A 23,172-nucleotide genomic window follows, 5' to 3' on the forward strand; every position below is an offset into this window, starting at 1 on the left:
CCTAAAAGAATTAAAAATACAGGAACACTTACCTATGTAAAACAAATACTAATGGACAAGAAAAAACAATACACAAGAACACAATTGTAATAGGCAACCTTAACACCCCCATTGTCACAAAGAGATACATCAACTAGACAAAAAGTCACCAAAGAAATAGCAGAACTGAATCACACCTGTAAATGAATGGACTTATAGGATTATTTCCAAAAGATATGAAGTATAAAACAAAAGAGGCCTTTATTCTGAGAACACGGAGAGAGATAACTGACACCCCTGGCCGCTGGAGTCAGGCGATCTCTCCAGCGGACACGTTGCGTGGGGGGTATATAAGTAGTCTAAGCTTGGGGTAGTGCTCTAGGGCCATTAGAGATGCACAGGTATTTCATTGGCACACGTTTGGCGCCAGGGGTAGATTCCTAAGGGTGGGGGAGATAGAGTTATAGGTAAATCTCTGGGGCAGGGGAGATAGGAGCTCTCTGGTTCCGGCTGAGGTTTTATCTGGCTACAGTGTCCGGTCTGGGCCAAAACCCTTTCAAGTAGATGTTTACAGAGTGTTCCACCCAACCACATCAGAATATGCATTCTTCTCAGCTGCACAGGGGACTCTCCAATAGACCATATATTAACTCATAAAACATTCTTAAATAAATGCAAAAGGAATGAAATTATCCCATGCATAATATCTGATCATAGTGCACTAAAATTGGAAATCAACAGCAAAAAAATTGCAAAACCTGCACAAATACATGGAAATGAAATAACAACCTGTTGAACAACCAGTGGGTTACAGATGAAATTAAGGAAGAAATAAAACAATACCTAGAGTACAATGAAAATGCAGATACAACATGCCATAACCTATGGGGTGCAATGAAAATAGTCCTAAGAGGAAAATATATAACAATAAATAATCACATTAAGAAAATGGAACAAGCACAAATAAATAATCTAATGCTATATCTCAAGCTCATAGAAATGAAAGAGCAAGTCAAAACCAAAGAACATACAGGAGAGGAAATTGTAAAGATTAGAGCAGAAATTAATGCAATTGAAACAAAAAATGCAAAGAATTAATTAATCAAAGTGTTGTTTTTTGAGAGGATAAACAAAATTGGTAAACTTCTGACCAACCTTATCAAGAAAAAGAAAAAAACTCAAATCCATACAATAATGACTGAAAAAAGGGAAATTGCTACAGATTCCAGGCAAATTCAAGAGACCATGAAAACCTGCTTTGAAAATCTCTACTCCCATAGAGTGGAAAACATAGAGGAAATGGACAGATTTCTAGAAACACATGAACTACCAAAGCTCAATCAAAAAGATATAATAATATTGAATAAACCAATAACAGCTACTGAAATTGAAAACATAATTAAAAACTTACCAACAAGGCAAAGCCAAGGTCCTGATGGATTCATGGCTGAATTCTACAAGAAATTTAGAGAAGATTTAATGTCAACACTCCTGAAAATCTTCAATGAAATTGAAAGAAAAGCAGTCCTCCCTAAATCATTCTTGTAGACAAGTATTACCCTGATATCAAAACCACAGAAAGACCCAACCAAAAAGGAGCATTACAGACAAATCTCACTAATGAACATTGATTTCTCAATAAAAGACTGGCAAACGGAATGCTGCCAATCATCAAGAAGATAATACCCCATGACCAAGAGGGATTTATTCCAGGAATTCAGGGATGGTTCAACATACACAAATCAATAAGTATAATACACTATATCAACAGTGCCAAAAATAAAAATCACATGATCTTCTCAATAAATGCAGAAAAGCTTTTGATAAAGTCCAACACTTGTTTATGATAAAAACCCTACTGAAACTCAGAATAAACAGTGCATACCTCAATCTCATAAAGACCATTTATGACAATCCAACAGCCAACATTATACTAAGTGAAAAAAAAAAAAAACTGAAAGCCTTCACTCTAAAATCAGGAATAAGACAAGGATGTCCACTATTACCACTCCTATTCAATACAGTTTTAGAAATACTGGCCTGAGCAATCAGTCAGACAAGAGAGAGAAATAAAAGAAGTAAGAATAGGAAAAGAAAAAGTTAAATTATCACCACTTGCATATGACATGATACTCTACATAAAAGACCCCAAAAATTCCATTTAAAGACTGTTAGTCCTACTAATAAACAAATTCAGGAGTGTAGCTGGATACAAAGTCAGCACTCAAAAATCAGTAGTATTCCTGTACACAAACAAAAAAACTGAGAGAGAAATTATGGAAATATCAACTTTCACAATAGCATCTAAAAATATCAGATACTTTAGAATCACCCTAACCAAGAATGTAAAAGCTCTATAGTCTGAAAATTATACCACTATAAAAAAGGAGATTGAAGAGGATATTAGAAAATGAAAAGACATTCCTTGCTGTTGGTTAGGAAGAATCAACATTGTGAAAATGACCATATTCCCAAAACAGTTACAAAGATTCAATGCAATCTCAAACAAAATACCATCAGCATACCTTACAGATCTAGAAAAAATATTCCTAAATTTCATCTAGAAACAGAAGAAACCTAGAATAGCAAAGGTGATTCTGGGCAACAAAGGCAAGACTGGAGGCATCTCAATTCCTGACTTGAAATTATACTACAAAGCCACAATGATGAAATCAGCATGGTACTGGCAAAGAAATAGGCCTGATGATCAGTGGAACAGATTAGAAGATGCAAACACAGCTACAAAGACACTCAGCCACCTGATATTTGACAAAGGAGCTAAACATATTCACTGGAAGAAGGATAACTTCTTTAATAAATGATGTTGGAAACACTGGCTTTCTACATGCCAAAGACTAAAAGTAGACCCATGTCTATCACCATACACTGAACTAAAATCAAAAAGGATCAAGGATCTAGATATTAAAACAGAAACACTAAATCTACTGGAGGACAAGGTAGGTAAAAATCTTGAAGACATAGGAGTAGGGAGAGAATTCATGAATAAAATGCAAACCACATGGGAAATACTTCAAAGAATCAACAACTGGGATCTCATATTACTAAAAGTTTTTGCATTTCAAAAGAAATCACCAATAGAGTGAAAAGAAAACCCACAGAATGGGAATGAATTTTAGCCAACAATTCCTCAGGCAAAGAATTTCCTATCCAGACCATATAAAGAACTGAAAATTGTCAAACCCTCCAAAATCAAAGACCCACTCCAAAAATGGGCATCTGAGATGAACACACAGTTCTCAGATGAAGATAAACAAATGGCAAATAAGTACCTGAAGAAATGTTTACCACCACTGGTCATTTGAGAAATGCAAATTAAAACAGCATTGAGATTTCATCTCGCCGCAGAAAGAATGGCTTCCATCAAGAAAACACTGATAACAAATTTTGGCAAGGATGCGGGCAAAAGGAACACTGCTCCACTATTGGTGGGAGTGTAGACTGGTGCAACCACTGTGGAAATGAGTATGAATAATTCTCAGAAGACTAGGATTGGAAGTTCCATTCAATCCAGCTATTCCCCTCCTGGGTATTTTCTCAGAAAAACTGAAAAGGTCATGTCACAGAGATATATGTGCACCCATGTTTATGGTAGCACAATTTGTGATAGCTAACTCTTAGAAACAACCAAAATGCCCATCAACTGCAGTGTGGATTAAAAAAAAATGTGGTATTTTTATACAATCGAATACTTCTCAGCTATAAAAAAAAAGGATGATCTTGAGATCTTTCTAGGTAAATGAAGGCAACTTGAAAACATTAGTGAAATAAATAAGACTCACATGAGTAAATATCACATTGTCTCTCTAGTGTAAGATATAATAGAAACTGACAGAATAATTGTATCCAAAAATATTAGATACTGTGAAACGAAAGGGAAATGCTCTAAAGAGTATAATGGTATGTATAAGTGTGTAAGATAGATGACCATATTACTGAATCTCTGTTGGAATGTTGAACAGAAGGATTTGTACGGTCAATAGATGAGTGTCTAGCCACTATTTAGCCTTTGATTTTGTGACTTTGGCAGCTATTTTTTAAGATGACAATGGGAAATGTAACAACCAGCGATTCTGCATTGATAATTTTTTAATTCAGTATTGTTTTACCCATCTTTTCTGTGTTTCTATTTTCTTTAGTATTCTTTTCTTTATTTGGAAAAAAAGTGAGATAACAACCATTGTTAAGTTTCTTTCATTCTGTTTCAAAGACCCGTATTGTTATTTTTGAATCTGTTGTTGTTTATGCATTTTGCTTGTTTTTCTCTTCTGACTTTTCTCTTTATTAAATTTTTTTAAAAGAATGTTTTTCAGAGGTATGTTCAAAAACCTTGTGAATGCTGCTTCTGAGTGCCATCTAACAGAAAGGCAGCCTCATGAAAATATTATGGTGTGTTATTACCTACCTTATTCAACAGATGTGGCGTTGTGTGACTCTGACTCTTCCCCAAAGTCAAAATGACCAGGAAAGATGAATGTTTTGAATTGATTCAGGACATTGTGGTAGTCTAGCCATGAAATTAAAGACACTGAAAAATGACACTAAAAGCAAATAAAACTTTGCCCTTTATTTTGTAAATCAACTTTATTAACTTAAAATTTTGTGCCCAGTCCTGAATATAAACATGTTAATCATTTAGGAAGTGTCTGTCCAGTAGCTGACTATACAAAGTTGATTGCCTTAAACTGATATAATTTATCTCATTCCCCTTCAAAACTGAGGACAACAAGAAAAGAGATTTACAGAATATTCCTTCAGTCTCCTTGCAGTTATCAGAAGTACAATGTTCAATCTTTGCTCAAAACCTAAAATCACCTTGGGTTCCAGGAGAACCTTCATTGGACTAAGGCTGTTCTGAACAGAAATAGCCATGTCATCGAGACCAAACTACTCCCAACCAAGCAATAAGGGCTTCTCCCAGAGCCATGCTGGAAAACTAGAACTGAGATAATGATCAACAAGATCAAAGTCCATTTCAACACAAAGGCTGTCTCAATTTTTGTTAGTAAATCAAGCTGATCATCTCTATCAGCTCTGCATTCTCTTCACCTTCTCAGTCTGCAGACCTTCACTATTTCTTTTATTTTCCATCTCTACCTAAAAATCCTGCGTATGCCTCTTGCTTACACATTTTGAATTTTTTTCTTCTATGAAAAAGTAAAGAACCTACTTCAAAGCTCAAGTTGCGATCCCTGTTTCCTCTCTGGGACAGCTTCCAAGGACACTCACCAATGACAATAGAAAACATTTAAATGGAGATCTTTGAATAAATCTGATTTCAGTTTTCAATTGTGATGGTTTCAGAGTCTTTTAACAGTAACCATAGATTTGTTAAAGTAATGTAAGCATACAGTGGCAAGTATGAAGCAATTTACATTGGAGTTCATTGAAAAATATACCATAAAATTTTATAAGATCAATCTGTCTGATCTTTTAATAAAATATTAATCAGGAAATAAATAAGCATATTTCCTAAAAACAGAATTTAAAACTTTGTAGTGTGCTTTGACAATAACACAAAAAAATGGAAGTAGTGTACCTTCTTTTTCTGTCTCACAAATTCTTTTTTTCTTTTTTCTATCAGAAGATAAACTCAGGACCTCGTGCTTTCCCTGTAGGTGCTATGCCACTGAACTATATCCTTGGCCTCCAAATTCTCCTTATATCCATGAAAATTTATACAAATTTTCATCCACATGTCTAGTTCCAATTGAATACACATTTGCATACAAACACTCACCTAGAGAAATATAAATGGTGTTTGTAATTTGGAGAAACTAACTAAGAGTTATTTGATTATTCTGTCAGTTGAGCAGCAGTGATGAAGCCAAATGAAGGCTTTTACATCCTTTTCTGTTTATTTTGCAGCTTTCTTGATCTCAAAGCCACTTTGTGATGAATCCTTCACTACTATTTTTATCCGATGATCTCTTCTATTTACTGACTAGACATTACTAGCAGATGTAGTAGTGTTGATCAGTGAAGACATGGTCCAAGATAAATTTGTACATCATCAATAATAAGAAATAGCTAATCATATATTTTCAAATTAGCCATAATACTGTCCAAGTATATCATTTTGGTTTTTCGCCCATCTCTTGAACAGACAAGAAAATAGGTAGGCTCCAGGTTATAGAGCAAACCATAGTTTTAGAAGTGACAATTGTTCTCAAGTTGCTTGCAAGAGGTTAGTAAATCTAACAGAAGAGTCAAAAAAAAATCTCCTTCTTTGACAAAGAGTTGTCTGCATAATCGCTATGGAGTTGTAAGACATGATCAAAAATCACAGTGAATGATTAAACAATTAATTACTATAAAAGACATTGCAATTTTCTCTCTGAAATTAATTCTGCTTACTGAAACACATAACATCTCATTATTCTCGCCTCTTTCTGCAGCAGGTCTGGAAGTCTTCTTTCCTGTTGTTAGTTGTGCTTTCATGACTGCCTTTATGTCATAAATCAATCCAAAACATATGCTTTCTTGGGCATTTTCAACTGGGCAAACACCAGAAGCTGTGCGGTGCCACATGCAGTGAAATATGTCTGTGTGGAAATACTGTCACATTTTTGTGACCCTGACTTTCTTTGGATGACCTTCAACAGCAGTACTCACTGTATTTTTGATCAGCCTTATAAGGACACTTGTGAAAGGTAACTTCCAGACTGCTTGAGAAAGGGGCAAGAATGATGGGATAATATTTTGGGGATACTAAGGGTAATGCATCTTTTTATTGAAATAATGTTTAAAATTTTAAATAGTCACCCAATATGTTGATCACTCTGTGTGTCAATAAGAAAAAAGAATAAAGAAATTGGCTCAGAATTATATTAACAGGACACTGTTTAAAAATCTAATGCAGTACATTTAATTTTCTTATGGGAATTAAATATTTTTGAGGTTTATTAACTATTATTAGTAGCATTACTTATGGAAGATATGTCTTAAATTCTAAACAGATTATATATTTGGAAGTAAATGCTGATGATAAAACATTCTTTATTTGATTTCTTGAAGTTCCTAGGCAACTCTATGAACTTCAAATTTATGACACTGCAACTGACACTTTCAAATAAGTTAATATTTCTGAAGTTAGGGTTAGGCTGAGAGGGAGGGTCTTTAACTGTCATCACAGGACTGCCTTTTTGGCTTTAGGAATTTGCATAATTTTTCTGCTTTAAAATTCTTCATACTACCTCATTTCTCTTTTAAATTTCTCAAAACTGAGACTACTTTGGAGAGGTGTCCTTCCTAGACTTTGATGTAATTCCGGATCTGTTCCGTAAAGCTGATATTTCTACTCTTGCTATGTCACATACTTGAATTGTAGTTAGAATTTACCGTGTACCTCTAATCCACTGCTTTTATACATGCACACCCTCCTGTGTTAGTATGTAAGTAAAAAGATTTCAAACATTTCAACATACTGTGAGAAAAATGGTTTCAATATCTATTGACTGGAATCAGAACTGGTATTACTATATTTGTGTAAACAGTTTGAGAAATGTGATTCAAGACCCGAAAATGTTAGTACCTTTGTCCTGTCTAATTGTACTTATGATAAGCTATCTTACAATATAATTCATGATTTCTAAATGTGTTTTAGCACAAAGATACACCCAGGATTATTATTTATAAAAGTGATTTTATTAATCCCAAGTAAACAAAGACTAACAAATAATATTGTATAATTATGGGACAAAATAGGACTCACGTAATAATATATTCGGAGTGAATTATTATATCTTTAAGAAAATATTGTGTTATAAATATCAAGATGAGTGGTAGACCACAAAATTGAGTATTGACAAATCTAAGAACCTTGCAAAATACACAGATCAAGACTTAGTTGGAAATGCTTAAGTATTAACAACTATTTTCTGAACAGTAGTATTTACTTTCTTCTTTTGCTTTTTTGTAAGTTCTACATTTTATAATTATTCAACAATACTGAAATATAATTTTAATGATTGTAAATGTGAGCTTTATTTTCAAATGAGGAAATGGACACACATTGCCACAAGTTGTTTTAAATATAATTTGATGACTTTTTATTTAATTTGCTAATAAAAAAATTTTTCAAAAATTTTCTTATTTCCTTATTTCAATGCAAGAAATTCTTTTATCTCCCTCTGGAACTGGTCTGAGGCTGGAAATGAAGACATTCACAGGAAAAGTTGAAAATTTTCCAATACAAAGAAAATCAAGTGTTCTCATGGTGATGTTTAAGTTGTTCTCATAATTTCAATGAGCTTTAGGGCAAAATTTGCAAAAACTATTTTGAATAAATGACTGGATTAACTTTTAGGAAAGTTTGAGTAAATTTGAAATGGGTTCTTTTATTGAAATAATTTTTCCAATTCAAAAAATAAATGGTTTATTGTTTCCATGTTCATTGTGTTTTTTCATTTTTATTTTTCTATTTCATACTCTTAAGACTGTGTTTATTTTATTAAGTAAATTATGACAAATAAAATCATTTGGTAAATGCAATATATTCATTATATCGCTATTTCGAAACTATTGCATTTTATTTTAGATGATAAAAGCAATAGCTTTGCCTACCCATAATCGAAACATGATTTTTATAGAGTTGTAGAGTTTTTTGCTTTTTTTCCCTAATGTTTCTAATAATTTAAATTTTCCCACACCATCACAATTTTAATAATCATGTACTTTTAATCTCCAATCTTGGTTTTATTTTTTCATAATGACAATTTTTAAAAATATGTGACTCACTTCTACATTTCATTCTCAAATAGCTACTGAATTTGAGTTAATATATTCAAAGGACAACATTCTTTTAGCCCAACTATCAGGTTTTTTTTTTTCCTGACATCTAAGATTGACATTCCAGATTGTAGAATGGAAAGACAAATTGTAGTGGAAAGACAAGAGGAAAGAAGTTTGGATATGAAAACACCACTTAGAAGTGAAAGACTACAAAACAGAAAAAATATGAAGGGACAAGTATTAGACATTCTAATGTATATGAGATGAGGTTAAATCATTATTTATCTTTGATTGATTATGTTACCTACTGATCAAATTTCATTGTACAATACCTTGAGTATACTGGTAAGAACATGAATATGACGGCAAACAAGATAAATTGAATATCTATCTCAAAAATTTATGTTATATCTGAAAAATATGACAAGAAACATACAATTATCAGATTTTCATGCTCTATAGGCAGGGGACATGTTTTAGAAACTTCTCCTAAAATATTTATGGCCCCTCTTTCTCTAACCCTAACCCTGTCATTCAAAAATGTCTCCCAACACTAACTTTTATCTAAGAAGCAGTGTTAAAATTTATCTAGCCCATTCAATTCTTGCCTAGCTCTTCTTTCATGTAAAACTGATTGCTTTCTCCTTTGAGATCTCACAGAACTCTAAACTGGCTCGTGTGTTATGACTTACAGTCTACTGTGTTTATTGTTTATGTCTATCTGCTCTTCAATTGTAAGTCCTGTTTCCTAATAGTATCAAGTCAGTAACAAGTCTGTGTTAATCTTTGAGTCTCCAGCATGCAGTGTGAAGCCTAATACAAAAAGGACAACTTAGAAATAGTTGTTGAATCACTTAATAATAGAAATATTTGAAAAATAGAAATGTTGAATAAATTAATAAATAAAACATTTTTAAATGCATGGCAGGTATTAGACTGAGCCTACAATATAGGAAAACAAAAATCAGAAATTAAATGTTGTATAGAGAAACTGAGTCACAGATTTCAGAACCTTGTATGCACTATTGTGATATGTGAATTATGGTGCAATATTCTGTGAACTTTAGTTGAAATATTATATGTGTTCTCTGATAGTACCTTGTCCCATAATAAATCCAATTCAAGCAGAAGTGTTTATTATTATCTCAGCTGCTGAGGATAAAGAAACGAGTATAACATGGACTACTTAGGTTAGTTATTGAGCAAGAAGTAGAAGTCAATTGTTAGAATTTAATTCACAGAAATGGGCAAGTTGAAATATGTAGCTGGACTGGAAGAATAATTCAGACAGTTCCCTAAATTTAGCAAAATTTTCATTGTCCACTAATTCTCAATTTTTTAAAAATTTTATTATTAATTTTAGATATTTTTATTAGTTTATTTTTGCTGGAAATATTAGAATTGTTGTTGTTGCTTGGTGTCTTTTTTTTTTTTTTTTTTTGGTCTTTTTCCTTTTTATCAGTACCAGGGATCGAACTCACGACTGCCTACTTGCAAGGCAGGCGCTTATGCCGCTGAGCTAAATCCCCAGCCCCTGGTGTCATTTTTTTTAGCATAGTACTCCTTACAGGTAGGCTGTGAGACAATTGATCAGGAAAACCATTGTAAATAACTTACTTGTGAAAAACAGAATAAAACAGATATAAAATGCAAAAGTAGAGGAAATAACTATCTTAGTCTGAGTATTAGAAAGTCTGCCAGTTTGTACTTTTGGCTGCTAAAGTTTATTCCAGATGGCAGAGATAGTTCTCTTGCAACAAAACAAACATGTAAATTCCTCATTACTTGATGTTTTTGGCTATATATCCGTCGTTAGAAGGTTTCACTTCTACCCAATTACTCAAGGAAGGAGTGAAGAAATATCTCTTATCAAATATGGAATATTCTTCCATTTAATCAGTCTAAAAGAGGGGTAATCTCTTCCACTAGTTCTTGGTGCTTTGTGATAAACTCCCTTTATTCCGTTACAGGGCAGAATTTTCTTTAAGACTGTCTTTTTTTTAATGCCTTCACTAGCATCTCATCAATGGAAAAAATGAGGACCCTTATCCCATGAATGAAGCAGGCAGAAACCTGCTAATATTGTTTTCTTTCCTGCACTAATTTGTTCAAAAATCATGCTTCCCTAGGATCCTCCCTCATAATGTTTCTTTTTTCCCTTGTTATTGATTTATCCCATCTATATATTCCTAGATATGCTTGACTTATCTTAATCTGTGTGAAAGACATCCTAAAAATCATTAATTCTGGAAGTCTTCACTATGATTTTCACTCCTACTTCTACTTCTTCAACTGTGATTGATTGAATAACTTGTATGAGCTCCTTAAATGCCTTTATTTTAGATGAAAACAATCAAGAATCATCGTCCCAACCCCTCGACCCTCCCTCACTCTCTTACTTTGCTTTTTATGGTGTCTTAAAATTGGAGTATTTTAATAGACTTTTCTTTTAAGTCACATGTTTCTCATAATCATTCTCTTTTGGAAAGGAGGTGGTAATATGTCAGTCTATACCACACCCAAAATATATTATTCCTGCTAATTCTATGTTTAAAACACTTCCTTTCATTCTAGTATTATTGTGGGATATTGATCTTAATATGTTGAATAATAGAGTCCGGTGTTCATTAGTGTTCATTCTTCTCTACTGTGCTCTCTATAGACATCGTGCTCTTCTTGAGCGGAGTCCTGGTAGGGTCAGTGTCATGAGTCTGACACGGATGCAGTCACCTGGGACCCTGCATTTGGTTTGGTGACCAGCTCTCACTTTCTTCAAATTCTTAATTTTAACTTTGAATTTCTGTTTTGAAATCAAAGTCCGATTGAAACAGTGATACTCTTTTTGACTCATTGCTCTGGTTAGGGCGTGCAGTACTGAGCTGAAGAGAATACCGCCATGGGAGTAGACAGCCTTGCCTTGATTTCCGTGATCTTGAACTTAGAGAAAAGCATTTAATGTTTTAGCATTGAATGTAGCACAAGAATAAATCTGATATGCTCATTTAAAACAGAGATGCCATTTCTATGAAAACTTGATGCGTTATATAGTGTCATTTCTGTCAAATTATCTTAAAAGAATCCTCTCAATCTCAAAGACACGGATGCTGTAGAGGAGTATCAAAGTAGGGATTTCATGCTGTCAGAAAATTAAATGGCCATATTTTAAAAGAAAATATCTGCAACTTTACTAAAGACAGTAATTGTAAATAGCAACAAGTTGCAAGTTATGCAATATTTAACAATAAGACCACATCACAAATAAATTTTTCCCTAATTGAAGTTCGATTTCACTCATCAAAATGGCAAGTTTAATTAGATACTTACAAAAATGTTCTTTTAATATATATAAAGATTTCACAGCTCTAAGTGGCCAAAGTCATGTCAGAGGAAAAAAAAGAGAGATTCTTATTAGAAGATACAAATTTATTTTAAGCTTTAGTACAGGCGTACCATTCACCTGGAAATATATTACTCATTGTAACATAATAACCCAGGAAAACTTCCTCATTGTGCATAAAAAGCTTGTCTATAATAAAAATATATGATCAACATGACATTAGATAATTAAGAACATGAATAACTAAGTGCTACTAACAAAAATTTGTTATCTGTGTAATAAAATATTAGATCAAAGATTCCATAAGAATTAAATATGTATAATATGAAAGTATACTGAAATGTTTCAAAAAAGGATATAAAAACTATTTAATAACTTTGGGAATAAGAAAGTTATTTAAATGTAACTTTCAAATGTTTACACAAAATAATTTTGAGAATTTTGTTTCCTTAAAATTAAAAATTACCGTGGCTAAAGATACATTGATATTAAGAGGGTGAGAAACAGTGTGGGAATACAACGACAAGAGACTGCAATTCAGAATATATGACAACAAATGCAAAAAAATCAATAAGAAAAGATATATTACCTAATAATATGTGATAACCATAAAACACTGAGGCAAACTAAATGATGAATAAAAAATGAAAATATTTTCAAATTTATTTCATGTTAAGAAAAAGCAGCACACCACTTAGAGACTGACTTGTATATTTATATTAGGAAATATGCTCAAAATGAGTGTTAATATAAAATATCATATATGAAATTTCATATATGCAATGCCTATTAACTGGAGAAAAAATGTTAAAATGTAATCCATCAGCATAATATGTGTCAGGAAAGATAAAAGAAATACATCCACAAGAAAGGATATGCATACTTCTCAGGTACATTTTTGAATTAAAAAATAAAGCAATCTTACAAAACTACTTTGAGTATGATAACACATTCATAAAACTTGAGAATGAAGAAAACTAAATAATTTTCCTCATTGTTTAAGAATAAATAAGTAAGATTAGGCAACCTCAATAATTTTAAATGTGTGAATGGTGAATTGAGGATACTAATTACTTCCACAAGGAGAGAGAATAATAAGATTAGGAAAAAACATATAAATTTCTCCTTGAAGTCACAATGTAATTTTATATTTGTATAATGTTTATATATATGTTATGATGTGGTATGTGTGTGTGTTTAATTTGCACATGGATTCTTTGGAAAAGTAGGCTTTTATACATGTGAGTAGACTTTCCAAGTTTCCCCTTATTTTACACATAATTCTATGCAACCAGGTCTATGGAAGCACGGTCAGTATTGAAGTGATAAGTAAGTAGAACCTGGTTCCTTAGTATTCTGTGAACTTCATTTATGTGTTCACTCATATTTATAAAGGGATAAGAAATTTAGAACATGTAGAATCCCTTGATCACAGTAATGATATTTTCAGTACCTCAGTACTATACACCTTTATCTACCTTATCTACTATGTAGACTATGCATTAACCAAAACATTTCACTATTATCCTAATGAAACAGGACATACACATTTGTTCTCATATAATTTAGTTTACCTGAGCAAAAGAAGAAAATATTCCCCAGCTTGTCCAACCTAATGGCCCAGTCACCATTTATTTTGACTATTTAGTTTTTTATTTAGAAAATTTATCTTCTAGTGTTATTACAGACAAATACACATATAGATTAAAAATAATTTCCATGAATTAAAAAATTTATCGGTAGAATATTTTCAACACAAACTCAATAGATCTGCATTAGGCAAGCTTGGAGACTCGGCAAAGCCACTTCCAGTCTGAATGTGAATGTCTGAGAAGCAAGAGAATTTATATTTCAAATTCTATCTTGAATTTGAATCTTAAGACAAGAAAAGATATTCAGTTCAAATGCACAGTGTTCTAATTTTGGGGGTCTCCTAAACCTTTCCAAATGCTACAAGTTAAATAGTGTTGTAGTCAGGGGTTGTACACAGAGAACAACTAGGATTAGGACATGGAGTTTATAATATTTTTATAATGGTCACCAGAAGTTAACACAGGAAAATGCAGGAAATCTCTGCAACACCAAAGACATAGATTATTTAGTCAAGAGCCTAAACCCAACAGCAATGTCCCACATGAGTCCAGATAAAAACCCAGAGCTCAGGACAATGCCTCCCATTAGTCCAACTGGAAGTCCAGAGCCCACAAGAAGGACTTACGCCAGTCTGTTTTACGGATCCGTGCCTGGAAGACTCAAGGGTCAGCGGTAGAAGCCAGAAAGTCTATGCCAGCAAGATGAAGGAGATGTGTTAGTGGGATGAGGGTTCTACACTGGAGCTGAGAAATCAAACTCACAACAAAGAACAGGAATAGCCTGAAAGGCACCACAGCTGTCCTCAGCCACATGGAGGCCTCGAGCTCCTCCGATGACAAGCACAGTCGGGTACATGCCAGGAAGCAGCCTGACGAGTTTATCCTGGAGACCAAGCAGCACGTCTTCCTCTCCAGAGCCAGGAAGCAATGCTGGATATGAAGACCAAAGGTTCTCCAGGAGAACCAACAGCTCAGACAGCAACTCTAGGAGAATGCACAATGCCTCCTTAATGCCTCAACCTTCCACACCTCCCTTCTTCTCCACCTATTTATCCTGGCAACCCTCCTCAGGTGGAGCATCTTCTCTCAATGCATGCTGATGTAATCCAGCTGGCATTAGTTTGATCACCAGTTCTCAAACCATAACAAATAGCTTTCATAAAAGAGTCTTGACAGTAACAAATTTTTTGTCAGAATCCATGATCTCCTCTTTCTCATAAATCGAAAGATCAAACTTATGCAAATATTTGAAAGTCTTTCTAAGGTGATACAGCTGAATCAAGGTGCGAGTGAAAAATACTTCAAAATGCAACAGGACAGGATTGTAACTATGTTACAAATATGTTAATTTAATTTAATTTCTCAGCTTTTTCATGAAAGAGTGAATATTTAGTGAAAAGATAATATTTGCAAGTTATTTCAAAAGACACCAAATCAGATCAAGCATAAAACTTGTCCTTTTTAGAATATTTTAGAATAGTAAACAAAGTAAGAGACCACCAAAGTAATCCAAGTTATACTGAAAGTTCTGTAGAGATCCTGGAGCTGCTATCATTTCTCCATCTAACACTCACCCCACCTGTTTATTTTTGATGAACAGCCTCTATAACCTTTATGGAAGGATGCATTGTCAACTCCCGAATCAACTTGGTCATAAGGTAGAAATGAATTATTTGGTGGGATTTTTGCCTTAAATACAGTGTACAAAGTTTAGCTTCACTAATTAACACTAGATTCTTGTAAAAACAATTTTTTATTTTCTATACTGACTGCATTTCTATTCGTTATAAAAAGATATTCTGTAGTTCAGTGGAAAAATTTTTTCTTCTTATTTCATGACTCTTTAAAAGTATGAATACAAAGTCAATTGCAGGAAATTATGTCACTTAATAAAATATTTTAAATGGTTTTAATACAAAATTGTTTGAAAAATGCTAGAGTTTGGGTGTGGTTTGTCTATCAAAGTTTCACTCATTGTTGACTTAGTCCTCAGTACAGCAGTGTTGAAGTGGAGAAGCCATTAAAAGAGGCAGCCTAGCACTGGAACACAGCTCAGCGGTAGAATGCTTGTCTACCATGCACGTCCATGGCTTGATCCCTAGCAATGCGTGTGCATGCGCATGCACACACAGATACACACACACACAAGCACAAAAGTGGAGTCGAGTGGAAGAAAATAGGGTCTTTGGGAATGCTTCCCTCACATAAAATTAGTGTAATTTCATGATTACTTCTTGTGAAAAAAATTAATAAAATGACAAGACCTGTCTTCCTTACTCTCTCTGGTTTCCTGTCTACTCTTGTTATCTTTCTGTGTTCAGACACATCATGATGCCATGCACCAAGAGCTGCTCATTAGCAGTCAAACAAATGGAGCTTACCAGTCTTGGACCTTCTTTGCCCAAAATATGTGCTACATAATCTCTTTTCTTTATATTTCACTCAGCTTCAAGTAATTTGCTATAATAGCAGGAAATAGATTACAAAACTACTAGAGTGTGCTCTTTTAGGGATATAGCAGAGACAAATTTGTTAAGGAAGAGGTGTACTAATTCATTGCACTAATTCAGGATACTCAAATTGTCTGAAATAGATTTAAGGCAGATCTAATTTAGACATTGGCTGTTTCTATCAATATGCTCTGTCATTATTAATTTAACAAATATTTTGTTTATACTAAATCATTGCATCTGTCCTAAACATTTATAGATTATTCTTGTTATTATTCCCAATGTCCTGCAGTTTAACAGACCTTTACATCATACTGGTTATTATTAGTAATGTAGACATTGCTGAAGTTATATAGGAAGATATGCAATGGTTATACACAAATACTGTCATTTGATATAAGATAATTTGGTAGCCAAAAGTGACCTTAGAACCAATATCCTTTGAAATCACTGCCTGTGCATTATTCAAAAGGATCCCACTAAGATAGTATTTGTGTAGCTCGAGAAGCTGGTAGATTTGTGCTAAGCTCTGCCTAAATTCTAGTGATTGACTCTAACTGTAAGTGTTGGTAAAGTTTCAGAGACAGAAAACTAGGCATGTCATTTTAGCTGCATACAGCAAAACTAAATCACATAATCAGACAGAAACCCACAGAACGTGATGTGACTAATTACCCTCCATGTACAAATAAAAATGACATAAAATGGACTAAGTGCTTTCCAGCAGGATGGAGGACATATTTCTGGATCATATTTCACACCTGAAATTTTGTGTAGTGCCAATTTTTTAAGGCAGGAAAACTGGAGTAACCCTATGTCAAAGCATTCTTAAAATTTTAAGAGTTCACATGTATTTTTCGTCATACATTAAAAAGTATTCTGGTGGCTCTGGGTTCGCTTATCACCATAGGAAGGGAGTCCCCCAAGAACCCAACAAGTGCTGGAATATAGTAGAGTGCTGTAGCTCCATCCTCACCACCCACACCAGCCCAGAGCACTCTGTGCCTTTATGGAGGACTTTGAGGCAATCTATGACATCTGTTGTAGAAACTTAGATATTGCGTGCCTCACATACACTAGCCTGAACCCCCTTATTAGCCAGATTGTGTCTCCCATCACCACTTCCCTCAGATTTGATGGAGCCAGGAATGTTGATCTGACGAAATTCCAGACCAAACTGGTTCCCTATCCCCACATCCACTTCCATTTGGCCAAATATGCCTTCTTCTCTGCTGAGAAAACCTACCATGAACAGCTTTCTGTAGCAGAGATCACCAATGCCTGCTTTGAGCCAGTCAACCATATGGTGAAATGTGACCTCCGCCATGGTTTCTCCCTGTCGTTATCACGGTGACGTGGTCCCCAAACTTGTTAATGCTGCCACTGCCACCATTGAGACTAAGCATAGCATCTAGTCTGTGGACTGATGTCCCACTGGCTTTAAAGTTACCTTAATTACTGGCCTCCTATCATTTTGCCTGGTGGTGACCTGGCCAAGGTACAGGGCTGTTTGCATGGTGAGTAACACCACAGCCATTGCTGAAGCCTGGGCTTGCCTGGACCAAGAGTCTGATCTGATATGTAACAAGTTGTTCACTAATACATGGGTGAGTGGATGGGAGAAGGGATGTTTCTGAGGCCCTGGAAGACATGGATGTCCTCAAGAAGGACTCATGAAGAGTTTGGTGTGGCTTCTGTTGAAGGAGACAGTGAAGAAGGAGGGAACACTAGTTACGCGCTAGTTATGCGTTCCATTCATCCCTGAGTCATGTCAGCTCTCAGAGCCTTGGCTTCAGTGTAGCTGAGAAGCCCTAAGTTGTTCTGGCTTGATCATGTTTGTGATCTTCTATGAGTGTGTCTCTTTTCCATGTGTACCTCTGATTTTTCCATCAAGTCTCAAAGTAAAGTAAATGCTTTAAGAAAGGGAAAAGAACACAGTTATGTAAAATTGCAGAAGAAGATGATCTGAGATAGCAGTCCTCAAGGGATGACATAGAGGTAACAGATGGTGATAAGTAAATAATTCCCCCAAAGAAAGAAGACAGAAAAAAGAAAAGAGAAAAGAAAAAATGGTGTATATATTTGAAAGAGTTTTCCAACTCTGTCTAGACAGCATCAACCTAGTAAGAAATCAGCACCAAATTTGGTCTTACACATCATAGAAGATTTTTAATTCATTTCATTTACTCAATTCAACCATTCCTTTAACTTGCTCATTCACTCAAAAAGCATTTGAATATCTTTTATACATCCAGCTATCTGTCTGAAGAAGCAGGCAGGCATAACAATATATATTCATATATATTGGATACTATTCCATTTTTTCCAATCTATCACCACATTACAGTCCATAAGAACATATTGATTATTTATTTCAAAAGATTAGAAGAATTTAAGATACCTAAGGGCTTGCATTGTTAATAAAATATTTGCAGTAACAATTAAAAATTCCATCGGCTTTCTGAAAGACAGTAGAATACTTTTGCTAGAATCATTGTTGATAATTCCTGAGCTCCAACAACATTGTTACTGAGGAATTCTGGTAGAAAAGAGAAGAAAGAGAGGACAGAAAATGCCAGCACAGTAACTTGCAAGAAATAACTTCATATCTGAAAATACACAATTGATATCTAAAATGTAATATCTAATCAATATTTGAGCTTTTCCTCCCTGTTTACTAATGTAAAATGTCCTTTATGTATTCAAATTGAACGCCTGATCTTAAGTACAGAACAATATCACATATGTCTTTTGATTACTGCAAAAACTCATGATTATATATTTTCATGATATGCCTTTAAAATACGCTGCATGAGAATAACCTCCTCATGGGCAGCTCTTCTGCCAGTAGTTGGTGAATACCATCACATGATTTTGCAGTCCCAGGCTAACTACAAACCACTGCTTTAGAAGGATTTTTCAGTTCTTTCTTTCACTGTCTGACACATTTTCCTTGCCTCACAAGACTGTCATTTTCATTCTCAATCCAATTTACCTAATTTTTCTTTCATAAAGTAGCTCCGATTGCACTTACATTTGAAGTGGAATAATATCGTACCATTAGAGTTGCCTGTTAAGTTCCCTGAAAATAATGCTGGCTTACTTCCACTTCTCATTCAGCCTGCTGGTAGAGAGGCGAGTGTTTGCAGAGACTGTGTGGATGTGTTGGACAGAGCACTGTTCTTCCTTCACTTGAGAGAATGACCTCTGAAGAGGTACTTGTGGGAGAAAATCACACTGTGGTTTGCTCTCTCGTACTCTCTCTCTTCCCTCTCCTTCACACCCCTGCTTTCCCTTTCTCCTTTCCTCCCTCCTCCATTTGACTTAATTTAAGGAGAGCCCACCATCATGTGTATTTATTTATAAATTACTACCTCCTGTTTAAATCGGGCTGGTATCAATTGATCATTGGTAAATGAGTTGCCACCTATCTATCGTTCCTTTGTGAAAGTGAGCCACTATATTATACAAAGGAGAGCATCACTGAAGTGCTTAAAGTTGATTCCTCCCTAATAATCATTTAAGAGGAGGAAAAAAAAATAAGAAGAAGGATGAAAAGTAAATAAATGATTTCCCTTACCAGCGCAGATTTATTTCATTTGGATGAGTCACAAATTGCATTTGGGAAAGTAAAAATTATCTGCATAGTTTTAATAAGTAGCTCTGGGAATAGAAGTAGTTTCTTACCCTGGAGTTATTTTAATAATATAAAATAAAGCAATATTAAGAAAGTACATGGCCAGAGCTCTCGGAAATTTGTGTTAAGGACCCTAATTAAAATTATTCCACTGAAGCTACATGGCTTTTCCCAGGCCCCCAGTCTCCTGGGAGCAGACCAGTCTGATGGGTGATGTATGGTTTAGAAGCTATTAGACACTGATAAATCCATTTAACAACGCAAGGAGGAACCAGAAAGCCCAAGGCACTAAGGGTGCCCCAGGAAAGTAAACTGTGTGACACTGGTTGCCAGGAAACAGCAAACTAAGTGCAATGGAAAAGTAAATGGAGCAACTTAAGAGGACGTGCAACTCCCAAGCATGCTAGAGGTGGAAGCAGAGCAGGTCTACACTTAAGTTAGAAATCAAACTGTGAGCATAGCCCTATGGGTTAGAAGAAAACCTCATTTTACATACACTCAGAGCAAAGAAATCGTAGAAAAGAGGTGCTAATCAAGGACTCACTTATGAGTATCTATAGGTCATCCCCAAAGTGGATTTGATGTAGCCCAATTTTATCCCAAATTTAGAATATCCTGTTCTTTCTCACAAGTCATACCATAAAGTAGACAGACAAGATGTAGAATAATAAGTTATAGCCAGAGCACACATAAAGAGAATCTTACGGGAGTTATCATAATGTAAAGAGCTGGAAAAGACAGGGCTATTCTCTAGGACATAAGCGGACATACTGAACGTTCAGTCCCACTCATCAACATTACCAGACTAGATCTACTGCACTATTTCTGCCCTGAGTTTCACCTTTCATCTCTCCATCTGAGTCTCTGCCTCCATCTCCCTGTCTCCGTCTCCGCCCCCTCTCCCTCTCCTGTCCCTCCCTCTCATTATTGTTGGTCACTCTTATTTTCTGTTCAAGGCATTTTGGGAAGTTAGTCTAACTATGAGTTCCTAATGGTAGTTTTATTCTCTAGTAATTTATATTTACAACCCAACCTAGTTTGGGTTGTAGGTGACACGAAACATAGATATTGGAATTTTACAGAATGACTGAATGTGTAATTTTATAAACCAGGTAGTTGATTTTCCTTCCTTTTATGCATTCTATCAATGCTGAAGTTCAGTTAAGTTCTTTGAAGATAGTATATAGTATTAGTGTTCTTTATTTTATTCTCTTTGGTTAAAGAAGTTCGACATCAAGTAGCAAATCATACTTAAAGTGAACCTATTCATTAGGTTAAACTGAATGTCCTATTCAGGTCATCTATTTTGATAAAGGCCAAAGCTGTACTAGCAAGATTCAAGTTAGGATAGCTAAATATTTGATATTCAGGGTTTTATTTTTAATAAAATACAAAAATTTAGCTTTTAGAACAATTTTTCTGCCATATTCAATGGCAGTTTAAATGCTAACTAAACGCTAACTGAAAATTATGCTTCACAAACATTTGCACAGTCCCTTCTGATTGCTCCCACAAGTTTGTCTGAGAGGCTAAAAAAAAAGACATTCACAACTAAAATTATTAACAGTTTTATTCAATAAATGAGAAGATTTACCAAGATTCCAATTCATATGTAACAAAAATTAGATATAAGGTTGGATTAGTGCCAATGCTTTGTGTATCAATCAGCTACTGCCTTAGTATTATTAACTTTAACTTCTGAAAGTCAGCCAATCAGTAGTACTCATCTTGAAAAACCTACCAATCAGTGATAACCACACACATCTAAACATCAGGCAGTCAATTAACAAGTGCTTTGGGCCATTTTCTATGTTGCTGAAAGCCAACTGGTGGACCTCAGCCTTAACAATGACCACTTAGCTTACAGATCAAAGTCCCATGATCCCTAAATACCTCCACCTCAGAAAGCCTGCCTATCTCTGGAGGGTGGCTGCCCCAAAGCCAGCATAACCAGAGCCTGTATTCATGGAGACAATGTGCTCCAAATACACCTGTTACCTCCAGCCAAACACAAAGCTCACAGTTTTGCACCAGATATTAGCCAATTTTATTGTTAGTTTGCATCTGCACAGTTCCTTCAACAATTCAATCCACTTGTAGATATTTATCATTTCACACATGCCGTGGAGCTGCTATGCAGTTATCAAACTCAATATTTTCTAGGCTTGAGGCTGTTTTTACTATCTATGTGTGTGTTTATTTAAATACCTAAATGCCAAGTCCACTTGTAAAAACATTGAGCATTTGCTAGACAAGAGTTTTATGGAGTATCTGTGCAGCAGAATTATTCATTGAAGGTATAAAATAGTGGAAAGTCAGGTATAACTGATATGTAGAGGTATTTAGTTTCTCATCTGGTGCAAAAATTGTGTCCAAAATTAAAAAAAAAATAAATCTCTTGACTAAGAGAAATTTATAGAAAGAAAAAAATAACAGTTGCAGTGCAAGTTTTGATAGCCATCCACACTGAACAGCAGGAACAGTAGCTCAACTCTGATGGCTTTCAGACAGGCAGCTATTGAAATTACTTTCTTATTCTAAAGTAGCCAGCAGACTTTCAAGTACCAAAATTAAACTAACCAAAATAATACAAAAATATAATTGCTACACATACTGTAACTGAGGTTATCAAGCATCTAAATGATTCCTCTGTTTACAAAGTAGCTACCTTGAAAATAATGAGATGCAGAAAAAAATACCTTTTGCTTCTGCAGTTAGTTTCTTCACACATAAAAAACCTTTCTTTCAAGGTTATTGAGATTAAAAGTTTTCTTCAAATCATCAGAAACAGCTTAAATTTTTGCAAACTCTTTTAGAATTAAAATGTAAAACTGAACTGCTTTTCAAATAATAAGTATACAATTATAATTGTATAATGATGCAAATTAGATTTACTCAAAAGTGAAGCAAAGGATGAATGACCTTCCACAAAGCATTCGCTGATCTATACCTATCCTGCATTATATTAAATGAAAAATATCATTCTATTGGCCCTGAATATTTCTATTGATCATAAAGTGATTATATGAAATCATTTTCTAATTTCATCACTTTTCATCAAACTGAGTGATGGGTTTTTCAGGTTTTTGTTAGATTTTGATATTTTTGGTTCTCTCATATACAAATATCAGTTTTCCTTAAAAATACAATTGAGATTAGACTCTGTTCCATTCTGTATGATAGTATCAAGTTTGAGGGTATAGGCAACTACTTTGAAGGCAATAAGATTCACTAAGATGCCCATTCTGGTTTGACTATTGTCTCCTTTGGAAGTCCTGTAATGTTTACAATGCCTAAGTTTTATTGGTCTGGTTCTCTACTGTTTTGTCCAACTTTATAATATCTAATGAGATAGACAATTCTTTTTAAGGAAACAAGAGACATCATTGATAACCATAGTTGATAACCTTGTACTCTGTTTTACAT

General features: G+C 34.5%; 1 pseudogene; it reads left to right on the top strand.

The window, feature by feature from the left end:
* The first annotated feature begins 17,062 nt into the window (after positions 1-17,062).
* LOC100713116 (tubulin alpha-1B chain-like) lies at positions 17,063-17,786 on the top strand (annotated as a pseudogene).
* The last annotated feature ends 5,386 nt before the right edge of the window (positions 17,787-23,172 follow it).

This window comes from Cavia porcellus, unplaced genomic scaffold, assembly GCF_034190915.1.
Source record: "Cavia porcellus strain 051 isolate PalLab524CR breed Dunkin Hartley unplaced genomic scaffold, mCavPor4.1 scaffold_1, whole genome shotgun sequence".
NCBI lineage: Eukaryota > Metazoa > Chordata > Mammalia > Rodentia > Caviidae > Cavia > Cavia porcellus.